The sequence below is a fragment of the Lissotriton vulgaris genome, chromosome 1_1, assembly GCF_964263255.1.
Source record: "Lissotriton vulgaris chromosome 1_1, aLisVul1.2, whole genome shotgun sequence".
Lineage (NCBI taxonomy): Eukaryota > Metazoa > Chordata > Amphibia > Caudata > Salamandridae > Lissotriton > Lissotriton vulgaris.
The window spans coordinates 28506613-28533567 of NC_141685.1; the positions used below are offsets into that span (position 1 = coordinate 28506613).

A 26955-nucleotide genomic window follows, 5' to 3' on the forward strand; every position below is an offset into this window, starting at 1 on the left:
CTGGAGGGCTGACCAAGGCTTTAGTCTTGTCCATATTAATCACAAGTTTTTTCTTGGTGCAGTAATCCTTAAATATATTTAGTTTCCTTTGCAAACCAACTTCAGTCCGATCCATAATCACCAGATCGTCGGCATAAAGCAAACATGCAATATGCTTACCATCTTTTTTCGCAGGGTCAATGTCAAATCTGCTAGGAACAAGGAAAACAGCAGGGGAGCCAATACACACCCCTGCCCCAACCCATTTCCAATCTCAATCATCCCAGATAAACTTCCATCTATATCTAAAATTATCTGGCCCAGTTCTTAGTATGGAGTATTTGAATCGGACTTAACAAATCTTTTGGGATACAGTAGCTAGTTAAGGCCTCCCACAACAGCTTCCGGTCCACCAGATCGAAAGCTGCGCGGAAGTCCACAAAACAGCATAATAAACTTCCCTGCGTTTCAATCGACTTCCGTGCTATGGCCCATAGAGCAAAGCAATTGTCAATTGTGGAGTGGCCTGCTTTAAACCCCCTGTTCTGGGCATATAATCTGACAAGAAAGGTCGGGCTGGAAAGATGATTGACTTTGTACATAAAGCAACCATATTCTCAGAACTATTACAGGGAAGTTGTTGAGCATACAGGAAGGTGACTTGCAACATAGAGAGCAGCACGTGAATAGTTCTTCAGGTAGGATTGTGGGGGTGAAAAAAAGGAGAAAGGGCAAGCTCACAGTTTATGGTCGATAGTGCGTAAGATGGAGAGTGCATGGGTGGAAAGGACAGGTATGATTGAAAATTGGGTTTCCCTCATTAAAGAAAACACAAATTGATCATTACCACGGCTCCATTGCTAGAGTTGCACTATCAACAAACCAGTGTTTATTCATGCGGCTGTGGGCGGATGTTGTTTTTTTTTCGAAGCCATGTTTTGTTCATTTGCCGGATCAATGTCCAGGTGAGTGCGCCCGCTGCCCGTTTCTGCCCCCCTCCCGCTGTCCGTGTGCCCACCCGCCCCCCCTCCCGCTGCCCGTGTGACCGCCTGTGACCACCCGCCCCCCTCCCGCTGTCCGTGTGACCAGTTTAAAGAGACCTAGAAAAAAACCTATTCCCCGCCCCCCCTCCCACTGTCCGTGTTATTAGTTGTTACGATTGTACATGTGCCTTTTCGAAAATACGCAAACAATGTTATTTTTCCAGGACTGAGGAGTGACCTGAGTTTGGGGCGAATACAAGTTAAAGAAACTGACCGAGGAAGGTATATAGGGTGATCCAGGAAGGATGTTAGAGGAAGGACGGGGCTAGACCATCAAGGGTCGTACAGCCAGGAAAGTGGGTTCACCAGCAGGGGGTTTAAAGACTGTAGAGTGGTCTCTTCCATTGTGTTTTGTTTTTGTTCTTTGGTCAGAGAAGATTACATCTGGGCCCCTAACTCCACATGAGTAAGTGAATTTACTGGCTTCAAAGGGAATACAGTAGCATTTCAAAAGATAGGCGACAAAATTAGTACAATGGGTAATGAAGGTAGCAGAACTGTTTTGCAGTAAAAAGAATTAGTAGTGGCACGCGGTTTAAGGGGCCTTTGTTCCTTTCAGTGTTTGAACTTTCTGAAATCCACGGAGGACAGTGGGGGACATGGAGTTTACAGTTAGATGTTGCTCTCCTGTTGTATTATAGTGAGAGGTGGAATTATAATTGTGGCGCCGATGTCATGCTTTCCTGCAAGAGTTTGCATTTGAAGTGTTTTTAAGTCCCCCTTGCTTTGCATGTGGGCCGCAAACTCTCAATACACCCACATTCGTGCACGAGCTACAATAAGGGGCTATTCTAGTGCGAGGGATAGCAGTGGTCGCATGGTGAGGCGTTCAAGCTGGCCACCAGCATGCCATTGTACGTGAGTCACAAGATGGTTCTCATGTGCAATAGTGGTCCAGTTTACACTACGTGATTTACTTGTGACCTTGTTACACTAAGGTACACACGTTGTGCCAGGAATAAAGAGGTGTACTCGTGCATGGTTACCAACGTGCCGTTTATGGCGCCAGTCACACAGTGCTTGGTTTGTTGTGCCAGGGTTACAAAAAGGAGCCCTTATGCCATGGCTACAATAATCGCCTGGGTAATATTCAGCAATGAACGATGCCATCGTTGTGCCAGGGTTGGACGATGCAGTGTGGTGCAGGGTTTTAGTGAGTGGTGATCTATTTGTGCCAGGATGAGTGAATGATGCGATCGCAGTGCTGGGACAAAGCGGAGTGCCATGTTGTGTTCGAGTTGGTGAACGGTGCAGTCATTGCAGCGAGTGGTGCAGTGGCTGCGTCGGGATCGCAGGGAATGTGATTGCCGTGATAGGTTTATTTATAGAAAATACCAAGGCCGTTGTGCCAGGTGCATGATTTGCTCCAGGTTTAGTGAATGGTGCAATCTATGTCCCGGGGCTGTGATGAAGGCCACAATCGCCAGTGTTAGTGAGACTTCCAGTAGCTGCGTCAAGCACCAGTGCATGGCCCAGTCGTCATATCTGGCTTACAGTGAGCGGTGCAAGGGCTACAGTGAAGCGTTCGTCCTGCAAGGGTTTCAGCGAATCATACTATCATTGTGCAAGTGCAATAGTTTTCCCTTGGTTACCGTGAACATCACGATCGCCGTCGGATACAATGTCTGTTCCAGGTGTACCGTGAGGTCCCATGATTTTGCCGGGATTCCAGTGGATGCTGCAGCCACTAGGCAAGCTTTCCAGTAAAGTGTCGGTCAGTTTTTTACAATGAGCAGCGCCAACTTCGTGCAATGGAACCCACTAGTGCGTGCTGCATTGTTGCAACCAACTTCCTTTTGGTTCTCGGTTTGCCCTTTAATGGGATTCCCTGCCCCCTCTGTCCAGCCCATTATCAAACATAATGTAAGCAATTACGGAGTCCTCTGCTCAAGGTCCAGAAAAAAAACCTCATTACACTTGGTTACCAGAGAACGTCAGCGCACTCTCCCCTACCCCGCCCCCACCACCTACCGTGGTCCCTTCATTGCCCTGTAATTGGAAAAACCATGTAGTGCACAGATTGGGGCCACTAAACACCCCAAAACTCGGTGCTCTGCTGTCTTGCACTGCATTACTTTGCATACTTCACATTGTTGCTCCATCCTTGTAACTTCTGTTTGAAATTCATTCCAGAAAGTTCTCGGCACTTAAAGATCAGTACGAGAGCCATCTCCATGCCTTGGTGCTGGGAGAGGCCTCTGTAGACACTTGCAGTTATTGCACCAATTGGAGGCTTTCTGTGTCGCACATCCTTATGTTGAAGAAGCACCGGAGGTCTCTATATCCTGAACAATGATCCTCACGGCCCATTACGTCCAGTGTTTGCTTTCTTTTAAGGGGCCAACCAGTGTAGAGAAAGTTCTTAGTCATATCTTATGTGAGAAGGTGGCCTGATATGCAGTGCTCACTATTCTAGTGAACACTATGTATCAGTCAAGCAACCCTTATTGATGATTGGTTGTAAGTCAACCTTCTAGACGAGCTATCCTAGTAGCATGGATACGAGCAGTCTAAGGCTAAAGACTCGAGAGGGCGTGTTAAGCCAGCTGTTATACCACACATATACCCCTTGAACACCAAGTGAAAGGACACCACACAAGTGTTATGAAAATAAACAAGATATTTATTAAGAATCACAACAGCCCTGTACTCTTTATGAGGACAGGGTACTCAGTACAAAACAAAACTCTTACGAAAATACTTAAGTTAGCACAGTATATACTAATGCCCGAGGGGCACGGAAAACCATATACTCTGAAAGTGGAATGCAAAATTACTAGCAGGTAAGTACAGTACTAATAGGCTTTGGAATCGCTAGGACTTGACTATAGAATCGTTAGATTACTTCTAGGAGACCCAGGGGACTCGGGTGCAGAGTGTGCACTCTCACGCGTGATGCGGGACAAAGTCTATGGTAGCTAGTAAATGCAAAGTTAGTGTTCTCGGGCGAACCCGACCTGGTAGGAGGAAAACGAAAGTGGATTCTGACCCTTGGATAGTGAGGCTATGCTGGGGCACCGAAATGCCGAAGTTACCTAGCCCAGGGGCTGTAGCTGCATATGTCTCAAAAGACGTCGGGAATCCTCGTAGACGGACCAGGAGCCTGGAAGAAAGATGCTGGCAGGCGACCAGTGAAGAGAGTTCGAAGTGATCCAAGCCTGGATCTTGAAGAGAGATGACACCTGAAAGCAGAGGGGACCAAGTTTGTGACTACTAACAAGCCAGTAGTCAGGTGGCACCAGGAGGGCACCGGATGGTAGTCACCTCGACTAGGTGAGTGGGTGACGCTGTGCTCTGCAGATCTCACGGACCAGGAGGCGTTGTCGGCGACCAGGATGGAGGAGCGAGCTGTCCCACGATGGATGAAGCTGTCGGCGTCGCTGGACCCAGGATTGGGCAACAAAGCCTTGGCAAATTCAAGCCCACGCGGTGGACTCAAAATGGCGTCTGGAGTGGACCAGGAGGGTCCGGGGTGCTCCTCTCTTGGAAGGGAGCAAGGGCCAGTCTGGAGCAACCAGACTAGCAGCAGTGATGTCGTCGGGCGTCGTTAAGAAGGCCACAAGCCAGCGGGCTAGTAGCCAAACAACGCGGTGAGCAGCAAAGAAGCAGAAGGGCCCCACGCAGATCGTGGAGATGCTGGAGGGCTGATCTTCGGTGCTGGAGCTGCTCAGGGTCGGGGCTTCTCGGACCCCAAAGCACTCACCAGAGGAACACTCGGCGGGCTTGTTGTGAAGAAGTCGTGCAGTCTTGGCGATCGTCGGTCCCTCGAGGTCTCGTCGCACTCACGGTTCTCAGCTTGGCTGTAGAGGTGAGTAGAGGTCAGAGGTGCCAGGGAAGCCGGGTCTCGTCGAGCTGGGCAGTCGGATTCCGGAGGAAGGACTTGCAGCAGACCGCAGTGTTCTTAAGATGGTGCCTGCGGATGGAGGGTGACTACTCCTTAGTCACAAGGGAGAATCTTGAAGAAGAAATCTTGAAGTCCTTTCGCAGAAAGTCGTGTCTTGATTCCAAAAATGATCTAATTTGGAAGGGGGCCCGCTCCTAACTTTATACTAGGAAAAGGGGCTGACCCGGTGACTAGGTCCTGCCTATGGGTGGGACTAGGAGGGGGGTGGTTACACCCCTCTTCCATGCCGGACTTTCCCCAGGCCAGGGGCTGGTGTGCCCCTGGAACTGGTTCTGACCGGCCTATGCGTAGTGAGCACCGGGGTGCCACTCAGCAGTCACCTTCCTGTAAAGCCCTGCCTACCCAGGATACACAAAACCCTGTCTGGGACGGTGCTAGCACCGCCCCTGGCAGGAAACCCTTTGTCCAGGCTCCCCTCGCTGGAAGGACTCCCAGCTGCAGGGGGTCAGACTCGTGTCTGTGGTGGCAGCATCCATTTTGTGGAGCTGAGGCTTCGTTTAACTTTAACCGGGGTTCACAGTTACATACATGTCGTGTCCCTCTAGAAGGGTGGAATGCTAACCCCGTTGCCAGAATTGGCGAGGGGTTAGTATTCCAATTCGTATGACACCTTACTCGACATGTTTTGACAAAGCAATACCAAAGTTAGCATTTAACCGCAAGGATTATAATGCACTTAAGAGTATATGGTATGCTTCATCATGGAACAGCTATTAGGATTTAGTTCCGCAAGCTGCAAACGGGCTCAGCTCATGCCAGAGCACCATTTCACACGATTCCAAGCACTCTGCCTTCAGGATTGTCAAGGCCTGCCATAGGAGTGACTGATAGGGATCTGTGTGTCCATTTTTAGGGTTAGATATAGGTATACTATATCTACAGCAAAGGGTGATTACACGACTTTGCCCCAGCTTTCATGCAGCCAGTTGTGTCAAATTTAGGAGGCCATCCAGGGGTGGCATAATACATGCTTCAGCCCCTGGTAGGCCCTGGGTACACCTATGCCCTGAGTTACAGGGTCTGATAAGGTGGCCCAGTACCAATTGGAAATGCACCTAGGGTACATGGAATCCATTTTACAGAGAGAGCAGTAGGCCTGGGGTCCTGATTGTCAGGGTCCCAGGCCAACTATGTCGTAAACCAGCTAAAACACAGGGCAAAAAGTTGTGGGAAACCATAGTCAGGAGGTACCTTCCACATCTTACATCTGTAGCAATCATCAGCAGACATTCTAGAATGTTCATGTTTGAGGTCAACTGAAGTTTTGAGACCTATTGTGACCTCATTCAACGGATGACCTCTTTAAAAGGCAAGCCTAGATCCTACTATGCCCTGGGATTCCCACAAAAGGCACAAGTCAGCCTTTCTTGACCATATTCTGATTTTGTTGGCCTGTTTATCTTTAATGAGTTTGTGATTTGAAAGGTCACTGCCTTTACAGTGCTTGCTGAGTGGGTAAAGAACTATTCACATCACATATACTGTTCACTTTAATGTGGCTGATCTGCGCCGACTATTGTTTTTAAGTTTCTGAAAGTCATAACTCTTTTCTATGACATCACAACAGTTGATACAACTGGTTATCAACTATTATGTGATGTCATAAAGGCCTTCCAGGTGACTGGGCTCTGAGAGCATGCAGCTGCATGGGAGGGAGGGGGGGCAGGGAAAGACAAGGAAGGTAGTGGGCTTTGGTGAAGGATAGCAGGTAAGATATTTCACATTTGCGTCCACGAGGAGGGGGCATGTTATGTATAGCTCTCCCATTATCTTCTGCCCCTGCGCAGTATTTGAAGGCAGGTCATTTTGGGGGCCGTACATACCATTATAGAAGGGTAAAAAGTGAATTACGGGAATGTTTTTCACCTCTGGGTTCTGAGTGACAATGGACAGCTCAAAGCTTCTCTTGTCTGTTTCACGTCACTAAGAAATCCTGTCACTCAGAACCTTTCAGTCATTCACCGTCACCCATCTATAATTCTATTTCTGGCAGCAAAAATGTAAAGATTAGCCTAGTCCTAGCACAATGTGCCATCCTGAAAATATAATCGTCTAACCGTATCAGGAGCCGTAATGTCTGCGGCCAGGGCCCCAGGTGGCCCTAATGTGAAACACGTGGGAGCCTTTAGGGACGGATGTTTTACCGGGACCGCGCCAGAACGTGTATGTGGCCGAGGATAAGTGTTAATCAGGGCCCTCTACTATAACCGCTCATGTGCCTCCACCTCCCTGCTAACACACAAGCAAGTGCCTACTATCACTTGTCCTGCATTCATCGGGACATGTGCTTTGGTCGCAGACGGCGTGCGATATTTTTAGCTCTTCCGATTGAGGAACTATTGAGTGCCTGTCTTTAGTGGCGAGGCTAAGAGGAAGTGGGAATCTGGGCGGCAGTGTGACATATAAGCAATAAGAATGTTTCCGAGTTTCTGTACTGCGCGGCGAGGGGGCGCTGCAACGCCATTTCCGGGTATCCTGGCGGACAGACGCTCGCGCTCTACTTCCAAAGACGTGCATCCGTGGCCCTCCTGATCGAGAGGTTGTAGCCTGCTGTGTGAATTACGCTCCTGCAGTGACCGGCACAGCTGCCTGGGCCATGTCTACCTGCCCCTAGGGCTGACCCTGCTTACTGCCCACAATCTATCTTGGAAGTATCCCAACATGCACTGACTCATAGATAGAGATAGATCCATTGCTCCACAAGACATTTAAACACTAGACTCCGTTCAGCGTCGGATTGGTAACGCGGGCAATGCCCGAGGGGCCGGTATCTGTAATCCAGCTGTGGGCTGTTTTTTTTGCAGTCTGGGGGACGATTTTTAGGTTTCGCCTCGTCGAAAGCTGCGCCGCGCAGCTTTTCGGCGCAGGCGAAATCTAATGTTAGAACAGTGGGGCCTTCGTTCCGCCTCTCTCTTCCATTGGCTAGCTCCATAAATGGAGGCTAGCCATTGGAAGAGAGAACTGTCCGTCATTTCCCGAGGCGATTGTTCGTCTTGTCCCTGTCCGGCTGGCTGTTTCCTGACCACCCTCCCGCTGTCCTTGTGCCTGCCCGCCCCCCTCCCGCTGTCCGTGTGCCCGTTAACCCGCCCCCCCCTCCCGCTGTCCGTGTTAGTAGTTGTTACGATTGTACATGTGCTTTCTGTTTCTATTAATTATACTTTCATTACGAAGTATGAACATGTCTATAAATTCATTTCGACACGCGGCTCCAGGTTGCTAAATTGAGGAGCGCTGCCACAGACGTACCCTTCTCAGAAGGGCCTTCTACCCAGATCAGCTATAGGTCCTTTGTCACTTCATTCATCTCTTTCTGCCCATCCGCGGTTCATCCTGCCCCCCACCCCACCGCCTCCCTTGCCCCCCACCACAAATCCCCGTAGATCCGTCACTTTAGTCCTCTGTCATATTTTCTATCGTCCGCGGTGTCTTTATTCATTATTTATTCTCGTCCCTCTCTCAACATTATCCTGTCTCTTTCTCCCGTTAAATGTCAGTTGCTCCGCTACCTCGCCATATTTATAGCCTCGTTGCACCTTTCATTCCATAGTTCTATTACCCTCTCTCCCTTCCTCTCTTCTTTTTTTTTACAATGTCTCCTAGCTCTTTATTAACCTCTCTCCGCCCTTCCTTCCCTCCTTCTCTATCACTCCCCTTCCCGCTCTTTATTTTCCCTCTCTCTCCCCTCCTCGCCGTCCCCTCCTCTCCCCGGATTGGCTGTGGTTTTAAAGTGTTGATACTAATCGGATTAGTGCCGAGTTGTTGTCAGAGCAGCCCTTGGTGCGGCCTGAGGGGACGTGTGCCCTGGTCCTGTGCAGGCCTCAAGCTCTTCAAGATGCAGAGAGCTCAATGGGTTAATGCCCGCGCCGCAGAAACTTCTACATAGCATGCAAGACACAGGATCACTTCCCAGGTACGCCTCTCGGCCTCTCATCCTTCTGAGGTCGGCAAACTGAGCCTGTTACATGGGGTGACCGGAACACCTGCTATTTACAGTGCTTAGAAGCGGCAGGAGAGCGGTTTGGAGCACTATTTAGAAAGTTCTTATTTTGCAGGGGGAATCCCTCAAGTAATTTAAAGTTAGACAAGAGCAACAGGTAACTATGAGGTCCAGTACCGGGCGCTAATGCGGGTGTAACTCAAACCGCACAACCGGCCTGCCACAAAACATTTGGAACAACAGTCTCGTAAACTGTGCTTGCGGGTGCACGCCATGGATCACTTCTGGCAACTTACTTATCGAGCGCCTGTTCAGCTGAATGCCTCTAGGCGCTAGCCAGGTCGTAGTTAGCGGTATACCCATCTCAATGACAACCATTTTTCCAGACCGCGACGTTTGCAGGCTGCATGTGTGCGGCCACTGTGACTCTTGACACATGGGTCGGCACTCTGCGCTCCTGCCTCACGTCAACCAGCATTTAAAAGATGGCGACTGGTGAAATCTCTGGGCACACCTAAAGAGCGAGTAATGGGAAGGCTGGGCTTAATTTTGACCATTGGTAACATCTAGGCCCGGCCGACATTTTAACAACAGCATTGTCATTTCAGGAATTGGTATGAAATTCCCAAAATTACGCCAGATCACATAATTATTACGCTGCAGTCCGCAACACCATTATAGCGAGAGTGCGTAAAAACAAGGAGAACAACCAGAGCGTCAGCAGCTATTTTGACAATTGTGTACTGCGCTGGAATAATTTTGGGCTAAAAATAAAGCGTTAAATGGCGGGTCCCTATTTTATGTAATTAAGTGTAACATTATATCATTTTCTTGAAAATCGGTGTAGTTACTCAAAAGCAACAACTTCGTCATGGCCCTGCCCCATTTGCAAGAGATTAAGCTATTGGCATTGTAAATGACAATGCCATTTATTTATTTATTTTCAAAACCAACACATAAATAAAGATTTTGTCATTTACAATGCCAATAGCTCAAACTTTTAAAAAGGCGAAACCATTGCATTGTAAATGCTTGTCTCATTCTGCATCTGTGGATTTAATGATGTATTTTTTAAATAAGTTCTGGGCGGATTCTTACATTCGCGCTTCCAGTGTCCAATTTCGCCGCAATTAAAACATGGGAGTGTCTGTTTCAACTCTTCTACATTTCCCATCAATTTTGGTTTATTATAATTACCTTTAAATTTCCCTTGATTCTGATCAACATTTTTATTAGGTCTCGCCTGCCGATGCGCTTGCGCATTCGAGCTGGCGAGAGATTAAGGGGCTTATCCAGAGTTTAACCAGACGGGCGATTTGATGCAGTGCATGTGCGCTTTTAGCTCAATGCGCAAGCGCAATGAGTTAAAATGCGCATGCACAACATCAAATCGTCTGCTTGGTGCCGCCAGTAGCTCTTCCCGCTCCGCCCCTGCTGCATCAAAAGCTTTGCGCTCTGCCTCAGCCCAGCCATTCTCCTCCCCTAATTGCCTCCTGCTACATCAAAGGCTTTTTCACTTTAATTTTCACGGCCGCCAGGCCATTTCGCCGCTGATTTTCATTTCACGGCCGCCAATGCTTGTTCTGTTAGCTCCTTGTTCGCCACTGACTGCTACCTTCTCCTGCCCATCTCCATTTCCCTTGTATGCGCCTCCTTCCCCACATCCTCGTATGACTTCCTTCCACCCTTCTGTCCTTTCACTGTGTGCACTTTGCACCCCATGCACCTAGTTTTTTTTAATGTTATTCGTAAGTGGCTTATTTTCAAAACTTCTCCCCAAAATACCACCAATTTTATTTTTGGCTAAAAATGGTATTGGTAAGTTCTGTATATTTTCATCCGCAAGAAGCTATTTTGGCAGTGCCTGCAGACCCCTCCCGCCTCCCACCACAGCCTGCCCAAGTGCCAATATTTACAGAAGATCGACGGTGCCTGCAGCCGCCTCCCACCACAGCCTGCCCAAGCGCTATCAGCAGTGCCTGCATACCCCTTCCGCCTCCCACCACAGCCTGCCCAAGCGCCGATATTTACAGAAGATCGGCGGTGCCTGCAGCCTCCTCCCTCCACAGCCTGCACCAGCGCCATCGGCAGTGCCTGCATACCCCTCCCGTCTCCCACCACAGCTTGCCCCAGCGCCTTCGGCAGTGCCTGCAGACCCCTTCCGCCTCCCACCACAGCCTGCCCCAGCGCCATCGGCAATGCCTACAGACGCCTCCCGCCTCCCACCACAGCCTGCCCCAGCGCCATCGGCAGTGCCTGCAGACCCCTCCCGCCGCCCAAGCGCAGCATGAGTTACATACACACGGATGTGGGATGTTCTTAACTAAACTGCAACTAACAATCATTTTTCAGTTTGCTTTAATAAAATAATTTTTGTGCCTTACAAGTTTTAACATAACTGTTTCCATAAATTTATTGTTGCACACTCGTTTAAGCATTGCGTTATTTGCCCAATAGTGTTAAGTGCGTATTACAAACTACAGTCAGTCGCTGTGGACTTGGAGAGCGCCTCGGAGGTTACGGGATTGGGGGTGTTTTGGTTGGGTGCAATCACTAGCGCGCTAATGCTGCTAGAGTTAAAACGTGGGCGCTGAAACTGCATGCAAGCATCACGTTCTCAAGACGAATGGAAACAGAAGTGTGCGGCCGATCCCTGCACCCAGCCCATGTGTTTGAACCACAGCACGGTGTAAGATGCAGCACCCATTCTTTTACTCGTTATAGCAAGTACGTAGCTGAATTTAAACAGACTCGTTCTTATGTTAGATGAATACATCTAAGTCACGTACATACAAAACATGTTGCATTACAAATGCTATAGGTGTCACATTTGAAAAAGTTTAAAGTATTGGCATTGTAAATGACAAAGCTATTAATTTGGCTATTTTCAAGACCAACACATTACAAAAAAATTGACATTTACAAAACCAATAGCTCCAACTTTTCTAATGCGAGACCTATTGCATTTCCAATGCTTGTTTCCTAAAGTTGCTATTTGTTGTTCAGCCACTTTCACCTGTGCCCACATTGCTTTTTCTTTCAGCTTCTTTTGTTTAGCATCTATCTCATCACTACAGTATTTTTCTTTTCTCAAAATATCATCTACTGTGTGTGAATGCCAACCAACTATTCCAGTTCTTACCATTTCACTGATTTCAGGTCTCAAGCCATATACAAATCTGTATATAAAATGGCTCATGTCCTTCTCACTTAAATGCTCATAACCACTGTATTGTTTAAATACCAGCAGTAATCTTTCATAAAATGAATGTACTGATTCTTTTGTCTCTTGAATTGTGCTATCTATTTTAACCCAATCTATTTCTTTTGGAGGAAAAACACAATTACTTGTTCGTATTTTCTCATTACCTCTGGAGAAGGAGCACCTGTTACTTTATCTCGTTCATATTCTTCTCTAGACCAATCTATAGAAGTTTTACATTCTGTCCAGAGATCTTATGGAACAACTATGTCAAATAATCCATCAAGATCAACCCACAAAACTTTTAAAACTTTCACAAATATTTCTACTTGTCGATACCATTCCACAGGTTTTTCTCTTAATCGGGGAAAATCATTTTGAACAGTAAAATGTCCTGTCTTGTCCATGGGACATGGACATACCCTCCTCCTGCAATTTCCCTCATTGTAAACTCATTTGCTACTTTCTCCTTTTCTCTGACAGGAAAAGCTAGACTTGTTCTGTCTTCATCTCTTTTCTTTGTCCATTTCGGTCTCCATTTACTTAATTCACCCCATTTTCTCAAAATCATAATTAAATCTTTTATATGAGTAATTCTTCCTGAGTTATTCATATTTTCAATGTCTTTTTCAGAGAAATGCACCCTATAATATTTCTGCAAATTCTTCTGCTTGCTTAAATCTACTTCTAATTCAGAAGCCATATCTTCCAATTGATCATATCTGTTTTTCGTTTTCCATGTTATGCTTTTGCAAATAAATAATAATTCATCATCCTGATATGCCTTCAGACTGTCAGTTCCAATTGTACCAATTATTAATTCTTCTATATCTGCTTTCAGTTTTCCAACATCAAGTAATTTACATTCTGGGGTTTGCGTTAAATTAATTTTATTCAAACTCTTTTTCTAGCGATCCAGAATCAAAATCTGCACCAGTTGGGGTTTTACATGACAAACTTTGATTAAAAGTTAAGTCAGGCATCATCATTGTCTCTCGATGTATTTCAGTCAAATCTGAATAAAATTCTTCAGTTACTTTCTGTATTTCTGAATTTAATGGGACATTTAAAGCTGAATGTCTTATTTCTTTTTGATCAAATACTGGAAGAACAGGTCAAATTGTTACAGGTACTGTTACTGCTTCCATGCTTTTAGTTAACTGTTGTATTAATTCATTCGCAGAACGAATATATTCTGAAGTATCTGGTGGTAATGGTAATCCTTCATACCTTTCTGGTCTAATTTCACTTCTTGGGGTTTCATTTCTTTGAACAGAAGTTTCAGTAAAATTACTATTTTCTGGTGATATATTTGAATTACATCCTGTTTCTACTCTTTCAGGTGTTTTTCTATTAGTCGAATTTGTTTCAGGGGATGTCTCAACTATCTCTCTTTTTGGTGCACTTGGAGGAGTAGTCCATGCACAAACTGGTTGATAAGGTGGCGGTTTCTTAGTATACATTTCTTCTAATACCGCATCTTCTGAATCACTCTCTTCTCTAATATTATTTTTCTTTTGGGAATGCTTTTTTCCAGTTGTCTCATTAATTAATCTCATTGGGTACAAGCCATCACACATGTCTGCACTTCTCCATCAACACATTCTATCCTGATGTGTTTCTCTATCTAATCTTTTTGGTATTCCTCTACTCTCTCATTCTAATTCATGTATTTAATCTTCCCATTCAACTAAGCTTCAAATTGAATAGGTCTAGGCCTTGGTACAAGATTCATCATTCTTTCTCTTAAATTTTTCAAAACCGCTATGTTAAATGATCCGTCTTCTGGCCATGCCAACATACCATCATTTTCAGTATACTTCATCCAATTCTCAATCCAAAGACAAGTATGATAACCATATTCACCTAACATATAAGCTGCATGTGTTTTGTACTTATGAATTAGTCTTCCGCCTCGAGTTGAAATTTTCTTGTCCGGTTTAATTTTATTTTTCAATTTCATGTAATAATAATCCATGTTTTTAAACAATTTCTCTTACTTCGGAATAGGTCGTAACAACTTCCTTTGTTATTCCCCAACACCAACCAATCCGTGCGCGAAATTCACTAACTAACCAATCAGGTTAAGCTTCGTCAGTATTTTGCTCAACCAATAGAATTACTGGTTTTCTGTATGAGCGAATCAGCTATAAGCTTGCCTAGTCACATGAACCAATCCGTGCGCGAATACTGTGACGTGTGTTAGCCAATCACAGCGCGACTCTAGTGACGTACGCTACCGCTGAAGTTTCTCTGTCTCTCAACTCGCTCCTTAACTGACCCCTCCTTTACAAAAATCTTTTCACAGCGCCATATTTACAAAACTTTCAATTGAGTTAATAACTTCACAAAAAGAGAAACCATTTGTCTGTTTCACTAAAATAAAGTGATAGTTTTCTCAAACATTCAAGTATTCTTTCCACGTGAAATAGACAACGCTATTTTCACAGAATATTTAAATTTGTCGATAAAGTAAGGCTACTCTACCCTTCTAGCAGGTAATAACAAACTTGTTTCTGTCTAAATGCACATACAGAGATTTTTTACACCTCCGTAGAGACAATTTAGAGTTTCACTCAATCGAATATTACAAATTTCATTCACACACATTCATACGGAAAAAATCCCTAACCATGTATACCTAAATCTTTTAGTAGGACTTTAAACCACCAATAGAAATCCTCATCCGCCAGTAAAATAGAAAATGCTTCCTTACCCTTCCTCAAGCTTAGATAAATTCTACTACTCTTTTCACAGTGAGTTTTAAAACGGGACATAAGTCCCTGTACTCGAAAGTTACGATTTCATAGACAATCCTCACTATACATTCTACCTTTCACACCTAAAATCCCTAAACTTGTGCTGTACGTCCACAACACTTGTGACATACGACGATACCACTATTTTGAAACAGAACAAATGCACTGTGTAACTTCACCTGTCACACTAATCATGCCGGCACAAACCAGGAATTTTCACACTGCTGGAAAAAACCCTTCGACTACATATAACAACTAAACAAACTTCACATGTTTTAGACATTGATCCTATGTAATTACCATGTAACATGCTAGTTACCATAGTAACCGTACCTCTGCTACCAAGTAATTGATCCAGCGCTCTGATTGAAAAACTGTCTCACAAACGCTACCTATCACCTCAATACTCACCATTAATCATTAAACACATACACAGGCCCATAACACCAATGAGACAATTTTTGACTAACTGAATCAGGTGATTTGATTAACAAACTAATCTCCTAATATTTACATGTTATATACAACTGCAGTTTATTATCATTACCATGGTTTAAAAATCACACATTACCTAAACAGGGCTCGACAAATGTACTCGCCCGCTCGCAAATGCGAGTGAATTTTGTGCAGGTCGAGTCAGTTTCAAGGCCTACTTGACTGGCCTGGCGAGTGCTATCTGGTAGGTGCAGTAGCATGTGGAAGGCTCTAGGTGGCAGCATTGCGGTGCGGTGTGCAATGAAAGGCTTTAGGGGGCAGCATGTTCATGCACACACTCACGATAGGTGGAGTGCAGGTGGTGCGGTGCGCGGTGAAAGGCTTTAGGGGGCATCATGCACGCACTGCCTATTGTTTGGGGGCCAGGGCCGTCAATCTTGTAGGCAGCGAAAGCGCTACCAATGACGGCCCTGGCCTGCCCCCGCGCTGTGCTGCTTAAAGTGCAGCAGTGACGTAGCACGCCACCACACCTGCTCTCCTCGGTGGAGTCGGGATTCGGGAAAAGCGCAGGGCGATTTGGCAGAGGTGAGGCAGTTTTGACGTTAAATTTCTTTTCATTAAACGAGGCTCCGTCATGTTTCACCCTCACAGGTCAGCCCTCGAGTCTACGTTTTCCTTTTTCATCTTCAACAGCGTTTCAGGCTTAGCCGTGTAAAACATTGTTTCTTTAAACTGCAGAGCTGGGAAAACTTATCATCATGGTGCTGCTGCAGGGTGGGCTGAGTTGATTCACTAATGATTCAAATCGCAAATCTATTCATGAGGATCGCTGTGAGTTACTGGATGCTTGGTTAGTGCCCTTCCATTTCTAGTGCTGTGCAGCAGTTTCATCTTAGATCTGAGTTTGTCATTGCTCAATGGGTGTAATTTACGATGTGTTTCCCGTCATCTTCATTGCTTGATTTGGTAATCTGTATTTGTTATTAAAAGATGAAGACAGACACATGCTGGTGACTCAAATCCTTTCTTCCTGCACAATTAAGGTGACCGACAACCTGTCCGCCACTTCTTTTCCTCTTGCCCAATGTCTTGGTTGCAGCGTTAACATCAACCTGCGGGCGTTCCGATCGGTGGATTCCTGGCGTCCCGCAGCCGTTGGAAATGATAATCGATAAAACGCCGAAACGCGCGTCGAAGATTACATTTGTTTGCCACTGTTTTATGAACTTACAATTAATTGTGTTATTGATAATTTTACTTTGTATGCCAATTATTGTTTTTTATAATTAGAATAGGTCGAATGTATTATTTGTTTTTGTATTTGAATTTAAATGTTTTTATTCTGAGTATATATACTTAATAAAAAAACAAAATTTTGCACTTTTTAATTGATTGTTGTGCCTTCTATATGTCGTTTTCTCCCTGGTGATATCAATTTTGATGCCTTTTTCCACACTGTCTAATTTCCCTGTATAACATATTCTGTTGCACAAACAGGGGGTCCTTGTTACTTTCGCCAACAACACACGAATTAACAATAGTCCGCTATTATGAACAAGTCACAATATCTCAATCATTAACAAAATCTAAACAGGAATGATTCTCAGCTAGTGAAAGGGGCAAAGCCAACTTAAGACACAAACACCTCTGGAAAAATGAAACAGATTTCAGGTTCACCAAAAAGGGTCAGTAAAACAAAGGTGTTAGGTGCACAGACACAGCGCATTGAGGATACAGCAGCTCCCCTTGGCACATTCAACCCACACCATGCCATTGTGGTTGTAGCAGCCTTTATTTCAAGAATTAATATGTTTAATGCTTTGTATACAGGCCTCCAACATAATGGTTACAGGTTGGCACAAAATGCTGGTATCGCTTATTGTAGGTCCTGAGCACAAAATTAACAGAAAACATAAGGCCATAATTTGGTTGTGGGTCCCTCAGAGAATTATGGTTAAACTCTGCTGTCTCTTTTGTACGTGCATCTAAAAGATGGCCACCACGTCAGTGAAAAACACATCTGAGTTCTACTCTTCAGCCTCTTCGTAGTATATGATAAAACAGTTTTGCTTACCATTTGCTTGAGGGCTGAAATGATATCATTTTTGGTATTCACTAACTAAGCCTGGAATAATCGTCGCACATATCTAAGATTGCGCCAGTTTATACATTATTCTTTTAAAGAAAATGCCAAGTCTGATTATTTTCGTGGCCCTCTCCTTGCTGTATTCCTTCCCAGAGCAGAGGGTTTCAGAGGAGAGAGAGAGATTGCTGCCCAGTGCCTGGATACTCTTGGGTATAAGGCACTAAACAAGTAGTAATAGTCACAGTAACCAAGTACACAGTGGCACGTCCTGTGAAGATCCGGACCACGTGTTGTAGCTTAGTCACCAGTTCATCTTAAAATAGCAACTTGCCGTCTGCTAAACTCAAATTGCAATATACAGTGCATCCGTTTGTATTTTATGCAAACAGCTGAGGGCTACTGCTTTTGCTGTAGAGAGAGCCTTGTGTAACCTGCAATTTTAATTTAGCCTACGAGTCCCCATCAAGAAGGTTCATGGGCGGGGGACAGCAAGGCCGAACTAGTGTAGAACCTTACTGTTTTTTTCTCTGTCTTTGGTTGGTTGCTAGGATTGCCAAAAACTGCTTCTTTGGGGAAGTAATAGAGACTAAGGGCCAGATGTATCAAAGGGTTTTGCCCATTCTGTGTCTATGGGGAAATGTGTTGATACATATGGCCCTAGGTGCTGTGAAAACAAGCAATTGCAATGTAATAGGTCTCGCATTTACGCAAGTTTAAGCTATTGGCATTGTAAACGACACTGCCTTTTATATTTTGAAAACAAAAATAAAAGGCACCATTGTTATTTGCAATGTCAATAGCTCTAACGCGCGTTAATGCGAGACCTATTGCATTGCAAATGCTTATAGTTTTCTTTCCTCTTATCCTGCCTCTTTTTCTGCTAAGATATATAGAACTCCACCATTCGGGGTACAGATCTCCGGGGAGAAAAAATAGGACAGTTGAATGAGGTGTTATTCTGTCTGTGTTAGCTCTAGGGGTGAGGTGTACTAGGGAGACACATATTTGCTTATTCTAGTCTAAGTGGTGTTGTGGTGACTGTCTCCTTCAACTATTTTGCTTCTTTTGTCACATTGCTAGTGTTCTTTTGTGACCCAGTTCGAGAATGTCTGTTTGGCATTGTGTTGAGAGTTGCATTCGCTTTTGGTGTGGGACCTTTGTGTACCTGCATTTTCAGTTGGTAATTTTGCTTGGTGTGTCAAGCCCTAGTGTGTGTGTGTGTGTGTGTGTTTTTGTGTGTGTGCATATGTATTCGCGTGCTTGTGCTCACATTCTTCCTGCTGCTGATGCAGGGTAGTCTTTGCCTTTCTCCCTCCAAGGTTGATAACAGTCATGGGTACCAGTGGTTTGTGTGATGATCCAAGAAGTGATTAGTGTTTTGTGCGATGCAACTACTTAATACGGTTATTTATTAGCTTAGTTAATTTGGGTGGCCAACGTTTTCCTCGGTTGTTGGCGCTGCAAATGTTTTGAAAAAAGTCCATTATGCGATCAATTGTGGGTCGAGTGTATTGCTGTTAGGTCGAGTAGAAAAGTCTACTCACTCGACCTGCAGGTCAAGTGAGAATTTTTAGATTTGTCGAGCCCTACTAAAATCAAATCACTTATGGCGATTGGATCAACTGATGGAAACTAGACCATGAATAAACAAGACCAGCTTGTCTCTTCAAATCTAAATTTTATTAACTTTATTCTTCATTAAAAAAAAGCATTTAACGTTTTAGAATCTTTATTTCAAAAGCAATTAAGAAAGCAGCATTTTAATAAGGAAATGAATTAAAACTGACGTTTCAAGGCAAACTCAGAAACATGAAAAATTAATAAAATAATGGTTTCCGATTCCCTAAATCTATTTCCCTGTCTATCTCTCACTTCACCTAAAGGAAAGAATCAATGAAAGTCTGCTGTCCTTACATGCGCCAAAGGTCCATCAGCATAACACGACACTCAGGAATCGTAAAGTAAGAGTTTTTTTTTCCTTGCTCATAGTGTCAGACTTTATACCTTTCTCTCTAGCTAAACTTTCTACATTTTACATTCTTTTCAGTGAGTTCAAGCTTTTCATTGGCTGTCCTGTGTCAGTCCACGATAAAAATTATTAAGTCATTCGACTCTTGACCAAATCCAGGCTTCATATAAGCCCTATTGTCTTTCACTTCCCTATTTCTTCTTCGCTTCCTCAAGAAAGATACATTTTTTCCTGAGCCATGAACATCAGGTTCCTTCTAACCTTGGCAGTCATTACAAAGTTCCTGTCCTTGAGTCATCTATTCTAAGAGCACGTTCAACGCGACTGTTTTCCATTTCACAATCGGAATGCAGCAAAAATCTTCACAGCTGCGCATGCGTAGAGAGTTTACTCTGGACACGGTTTCGCGTTAGCAGCTCTGTCAGCCATGTTCTCTGAACCGACTTTTAGGCCTCACTTTGGAAACTATTATTAAACAAACACAAGACATCAATTAATTAGAGAATTGAGACCCATTCTGTTACCCTCCCCTTTACTAATTAATCCTGTTAATTATATTACCTAGCAAAGCACATATAGGCAGCATTATATTTACTTCTCCTTTTCGAATGGCAGGAACTCCATGAGCTTTTATCACGAAAAGACATAGCATAAGCACATAAAATAAGCACATGCCATTAATTTAACTGCGGAGGTAAATATGAGAGGTACCCCTTAACAAGAATCAAGGGAAGTAGGGTTAACCAACCGATGAAATAAAAAGAAATTCCCTTGAACAGGACTAAATAAACTGAGCTAGAAGGTCAAAAACAATGACAAGATTGACGTATGTAAGAATAATTTTTTACAATTTATTGATAATACAAATGTTAAAAAAGTGGACAATTAGGGAACTACTTGACACAAATTATTAAAAAAGAACAATACAAATAATAGACATTCAATATTGACCAGCAAGATTGAGACATGGAGACAGAGAACAGTAAGACATTGAACTCGTACAATACTAGGTGTATATTCAAACTCTATTTCTGTCACCTATGTTATGCACACCACAGTACAGTGTATCAACAGAGGTATCCGAGTTGTGAATTATACTAAATGGTGCGTCGACGCGTTTTGGTGGTTTTCCACAGTTTTATCCACCTTTATCAAGACTAAGTTTGATATCTGTCGTAGTACAGGGGTCAATATAATCTCCCTTAAAATCCGCTTTTAGAGGCCGTCAGATTTCCATTGTTTTCCATACTAAAATGCATGTAAGTAGAGATGCTGACTTTATATATGCTTTTTAAAATCGCATGTCTAAATTGGGCTGCAGGTAAGATACTCCTGGTGCTAGAGCATTTAAACGTGGGCTGTAGTCATTCCAATATGGTTGAGCCTTGTTAAAAAACCAGGGGCGCCTTTGTCATGTCTTTGCGACGTGAACTCGTGTTTCACTATTCGAGCGCAAATGACTACTTGCTTCTCTGGTTATGTGGAGTCAAATAATTAAAAAACCAGGGGCGCTTACGTCATGTCCTTGCGATGTGAAGACCTGTTTCATTGATAGGTCACAAAGGACTGCCTTCTTCTCTGGTTACGTGTAGTCACTCCACGTAACCAGAGATGTAGGCAGTCCTTTGCGAACGTATTACAAGGCTCAACCATATTGGAATGACTACAGCCCACGTTTAAATGCTCTAGTACCAGGAGTTTCTTACCTGCAGCCCGATTTTAGACATGCGATTTTAAAAAGGATATATAAAGTACTGTACTGTGGTGTGCATAACATAGGTGTCAGAAATAGAGTTTGAATATACACCTAGTATTGTACGAGTTCAATGTCTTACTGTTCTCTGTCTCCATGTCTCAATTTTGCTGGTCAATATTGAATGTCTATTATTTTTATTGTTCTTTTTTAATAATTTTTGTCAAGTAGTTCCCTAATTGTCCACTTTTTTAACATTTGTATTTTCAATAAATTGTAAAAAATTATTTTTACATACGTCAATCTTGTCATTGTTTTTGACCTTCTAGCTCAGTTTATTTAGTCCTGTTCAAGGGAATTTCTTTTTATTTCATTAATTTAACTGCCGCATTTAATACTGACAAAGACAATAGACAAGGTTAGTTTATTATTTTTCTTTGCGTTTGCAACATAAAAGCACATTAGTGTTTCCCCAAATGTAATGATGTATGCTTTCTTAAACTAAGTTGATTAAGAATTTCACCACAAGTTTATTAGTTTTAATTATCATTATGGGAGATTAACTTCACAAGTTTGAACAAAATTTTGTTCTTTACCTTGCTCCATCAGTTCCAATACGTCGGTTTCAGGCGTCCGGTGTCTAATGCTTCCTGGAGTTTCCTGGGACGAGAGCAAATATGATTGTGCGCGCGGTAACTGGAACAGAGTGTATGGGGAGGGAATATGATCAGCTCTCTATGCCTCACTACCTTGTCCCAAATATTTAGTGTTAGGGCCGCCGGAGTACTTGAGTGGCTAAAGACTGCTGTGTGCGAACCCGATCGCTGGCAGCACCCTGGAATATGTATGTATAAATCAGATTATGTTGGAAGTAACCTGCAATATAGTGGCAGGCAGCACCCTGCCATAGAGTAGGATTTCTCATAGTATTCTATTTCCTGGCACAATAATGGAGATTGTCTTTTAACTGGCAGAAGAACAACACTGACCATACATTTTTCTGGGTTTGTCTTTAAAATGACGTACACATTAGGAATGGCATTTCGTTCTGCTGGAATAATAACACAAGTTATCTTGCACTCTGCTATGATGTTGCATAGATTGTTGGCTGCAACGCATTCCATGTTTCATTCAAACATGCTTTCTACAGGGCACATACATGATTTGCTGCTGTAGAGAAATAATGCTCCTGTGTACTGTGGCAGACTCAGAAATATTGAAAAACGTCATGATTTCTCTTTCAGCATTTCCTAGTAAAATCTTTCACTTTTTGACTCATACATTTAGCAGAAACATAACCTAGTACCATTAAAATAGTTGTGATGGGGAACAGCCATGTGGGATTAGGACTGGCTCGACCAGAGTGCTTGCTGACTTGGAGGAGTGTGGAGTTGACCCCCTTGCCTGGTCTGGTGTGGAACCAAGCCAGCGATGCTTTGCTGCAGGCTCATTTGCCCTGATAGCTGGTCAACAGTTTGAGGAGGAGGAGTTGAAGAGCTTGCTAAGTGTGCCATGAGGCTGGCAGTTCAGTACATCCCTGAGAAGTGAGCTTTGATGCAATGTAGTGTTCCTCTTATACCACGTGCAATTCACCCTCTCCAAAGCCTCAAGAATTCCTGGGTGTGAAGGGCGGCTGATTCTGATTGGGTGCTTGATACTTTTCCAGAAACTCATGTTCTTCATTGTTCATGTTTGTCATTAGTCAATTAAACATGCACAGGGGTTTTATCTCTTCAGTTGGCACAAGCTGCAATAAAACTTTCTTTCCCATTGCAAAAAAATATGAATGGCTGACGAGCCTCGTGTCTGTCAAAGAATGGAAGGGCTGGGGAACTGTCATTCATCTCACTGCTAAACAGGGCAGTGTCATGCTTCACCCTCACTCAGGCCTCTGATTTTAACTAACATCGCTTAGATCACTGGGACTTTAGAACCCATCCTTTTAATGAGAAAAACAAAACTACAAGTCCCATAAGCAATAGTGGTGAAAGGTGTCACGCATGACCTGGGGCAACATCCGATTCAGCACATCCAGTTCCATTTTTTAAGTATTTGACACAATATTGAATTTATAACCTTTTGTTTTTTATGGTCATGAGTCACCAGAATACTAAAAACTTGTCTTTTATTTTCAGGGTCAATTAAGTAATGGTCACCAGCTTGGAAGCTCTGTTAATTCTTCAGTATTTGTCATTGATCTCCACGTGTGGCTGGTTTGGGTCTGCCCCCTGCATCGTTCCCGATAACTCACACAGGTAAGGACCTTGTAGCAGCAACATGATAACCCCATACTCGTCTGTAAGAAGTGCGCTCCGAGGCAGGTATCCAATCATTTTTGTGAAACAAGCAAGCACCAATATTTACTATGTACATTTGTTAAAATAAAACACAATCAAATCACAGTATACTGTTCCGGAGGTTTAGTCCCAGAGACATTATCTGTAACTGAACGCAGACACCCTAGTAAGCATGTGCTTTTAACCACATCAATGCTAAGGCAATTTCTCCCCGGTGCTCATTTTTTACAAATCCCATTGTCCATGACGAGCTCATCTCGTCATGAGCACACGACCAGTGTACTGCATGGCGAGCTGAGCTCGTCATGAGCAGCGAAGGGGTTAAGGCAAGTTGCGTTTACTCAACTGAAGGTGACATGCTTCATCATTGGGCTATACTCCTCACCAGGCCGGCGCTACAATGCCTGGCGGGCACCACCAGAGGGCACTTTGTCGGAGATCTTTTATTAAGTACGCCGCACTTTGTCGGAGATCTTTTATTAAGTACGCCGGATGAGCATAGTAGGACAGAGGATGTTGTGTCATAAGATGTGAGATTGATGAAGTATGAATATAAGATCAACTATCGACCAGTTGCCACAATATAGTTAATGTGATCTTCCTGGTCCATGTTGAGATTAAAAACAGTGGCAGAGAAATTGAGGAACTAATGGCCCCTATCACTGTGTGAAAGTGTCGATCACCTATGGACCTGCTGGTAAGCTGGGGTCTATACTTCAGGTCAACATTTTTCATGCCGTGTGTAGTCATGGAGCAATCTGTTGGCATTACATCAGGACCAAGTATGGGAAAATGGGTAAATGTGACATCATCTTCTCCACAGCATGAGGAGCTCTGTAACTCAAAGCCCTGCACCGTGCATAGGTGATAAGGTGCCTATTAACATCTTACTACCACAGGTGAGCACTGACTAACAGAGTGCACTAGATACGGTAACCCTTCTAAAATTCAGACAAACTGACTTATCCAATAGTGCCGCATCAGAGGGCAACTGGTTTGAAAAGCACATGCTTCCTAGGGTGCCTGCGTTCAGTTAGAGATAATGTCTGTGGGACTGAACCTCCAGAACAGTATACTGTGAGTTGATTTATATGAAGAATGTGTATACTGGACTGCCATTTTCCTCGTCATCTCTTATGATATGTAAAATAAAACACAACACACCGGGAGGCCAACAAATCTATCATACATTTAATGCAAAAATAGCAAAAGGCCAAGCAAACTAACATGTGACAATTGTCTTTGCAATGGACGAGAGCATCCACCCTAAAGCAAGTTGGAGTATATAATGCTTATGTTCCCCATGTACTTTTTATACACTTCTCTCCTAATACAAGTCAATGAAACATGAACACGTGATAGAAACAGTTACTAAAACAACACTAATGAGTAGGAGGCAGGGGGCGTGGCTTGGCGCGCAATGGCGACAGACGTGGAAGGGTAGAGCTCCGATCAAGGCTCCCCTTCCCTGGGCCGTTTCTCCGTTTCCTGCATCCTGATAAAGCCACAGCTGAGAGCGGACCCTGGAATAACCCCCACCCACACATCAGCCGAATCTGGGGCTGTTTGCATGTCCAGACCCGCACCAGCGGAGGCGAAGCGACAGTAGCCGCGCTGGGCGAGACCGGCCCGGCGCTCCCGCCTACGCGAGACAGGAGCTTCAGTGGGAGCGGCAGGCCTGGTAGCTGGCCTGCCCACCGCCCCACAGAGACCCAGCCGAGTACAAGCGAGAGCTAGGCGACCCCCTCACCCCTACGCTGGATCCACCACAGCAACCCCCCTGCACAGACTCGCGGATGCCTACGGAGCTGCGGGAGTGGTGAGGTGACTGCATAAAGGACACCGGTGGCGCGGCGCCTCGGCGTGGCTGCGCCTGCGGAGTCATCGGATGAGCTGAGCAGTGGCCTCGTCCCGACGGAGACACCAGAGAGCGTTGCACCGATCCTCGGACGTCCGCAAGACCCCCACCGGGGAGAGAGGCCCTGATCACCCCTGAGCTGCACACACACATGGCCGACCCCGACGGCGGAGAGGGGCTGCGGAAGGCCGCAGGCAGAGAGCCAAACTCGCTGGATGCCACCCACAAGGACAGACCCTGCAGGGTAAGGAGCCTGGGCTTGCGGGAGACGGGCTGCTGGGAGACGACTGCCAGTAGCTGGAGCCTCCCTTGCTGATATCCGACGCGGCAACACTGCCTGTTGAGACTCCCCCCGCATCCCCCGCTTGCTGGAAGTGACCACATACCACGAGGGAGGTTGGGACGACACGGTCAGCGTTTGGGAGAGGCGTACCTCCACCTGGGAAGATGCTACCATGAGGAAACGCAGTAAGCTGCGCAGGGCGAACTGTGTCATATGCCGCGATGCTAACTGACCTCGCTGCTACACCTGCCGTGCATCCCTCCCGCCTGCCTTGCCAACCTGCGCTTATCTGAGCGGACACTAGCCATGATGCCTGCGGGGCGGGACTGACAAAACGCCTCGCTGACGATCCTAGCGAGACTGGGATTAACACTGCTCATCACCCGAGGGCTGAAACCTTGACGACCAGCCTTCACCCACACCGCTATTGCGACCTACCCTCGGGTACAGCTCAGCCTATCTCCGAGTCCTGCTCGACAACGGGGAAACAGCGGCCCTCATCCTCCTGGACCTCTCCGCAGCGTTCGACACGGTCTGCCACCGCACCCTAGTGCAGCGCCTCAGCAACGTCGGAATCCAAGAGAAGGCTCTGGAGTGGACCATCTCCTTCCTCGCCGGAAGAACACAGAGTCCGCCTCCCCCGTTCAGTTCAGAGGCCACCGAATTCATCTGCGGTGTACCACAAGGATCATCGCTCAGCCCCACGCTGTTCAACATCTGCATGAGCCCCCTCGCGGCCATCGCACGCAAACACAACCTCAACATCATCTCCTACGCCGACGACACCCAGCTGATCCTCTCCCTCACCAACGACCCCGCCACCGCCAGAACCAACCTACACGAAGGAATGAAAGACGTAGCCGAGTGGTGTACAGAGTTGGTGCTGCAACTTTGCTTTCTACACTTCCAGAGCTACGAAAGGCGCACAAGCCTAGAAGGACTGCATCTACCGTGATGTTCTTGGGTCACACCCGCTGGTGAGGTTAGTAGTGAGCGACCCATTGAGTATATACTTATATTTGGTTCCCTTGAACCATTTGAGCTGACGAGCTCGGACACCGCTCCTACGTGCCTTGAGTGGTACCATACCTGTGAATACTTTGGCAGCCTGCCCAGCAAACCCTGAAGAAACCTACACTCTGCTGATGAGGAACAATAATTCCGAAATTCCGGTGTACATAGTTGGTGCTGTAACTTGTCTTTCTACACTTCCAGAGCTACGAAAGGCGCACACGCCTAGAAGGACTGCATCTACCGTGATCTTCTTGGGTCACACCCGCTGGTGAGGTCAGTAGTGAGCGACCCATTGACTATATACTTATATTTGGTTCCCTTGAACCATTTGAGCTGACGAGCTCGGACACCGCTCCTACGTGCCTTCAGTGGTACCATACCTGTGAATACTTTGGCAGCCTGCCCAGCAAACCCTGAAGAAACCTACACTCTGCTGATGAGGAGCAATAATTCCGAAACACCAGTGTACTGAGTTGGTGCTGCAACTTTGCTTTCT

General features: G+C 45.1%; 1 long non-coding RNA gene across 1 annotated transcript in view; it reads left to right on the forward strand.

The window, feature by feature from the left end:
• Positions 1-26955, forward strand: part of LOC147737039 (uncharacterized) — a 163871-nt gene that overhangs the window by 31273 nt on the left and 105643 nt on the right. Inside the window, exon 2 of the long non-coding RNA XR_015309281.1 lies at positions 23143-23262. This is a non-coding gene — a long non-coding RNA (uncharacterized LOC147737039). The remainder of the gene's footprint in view (positions 1-23142; positions 23263-26955) is intronic.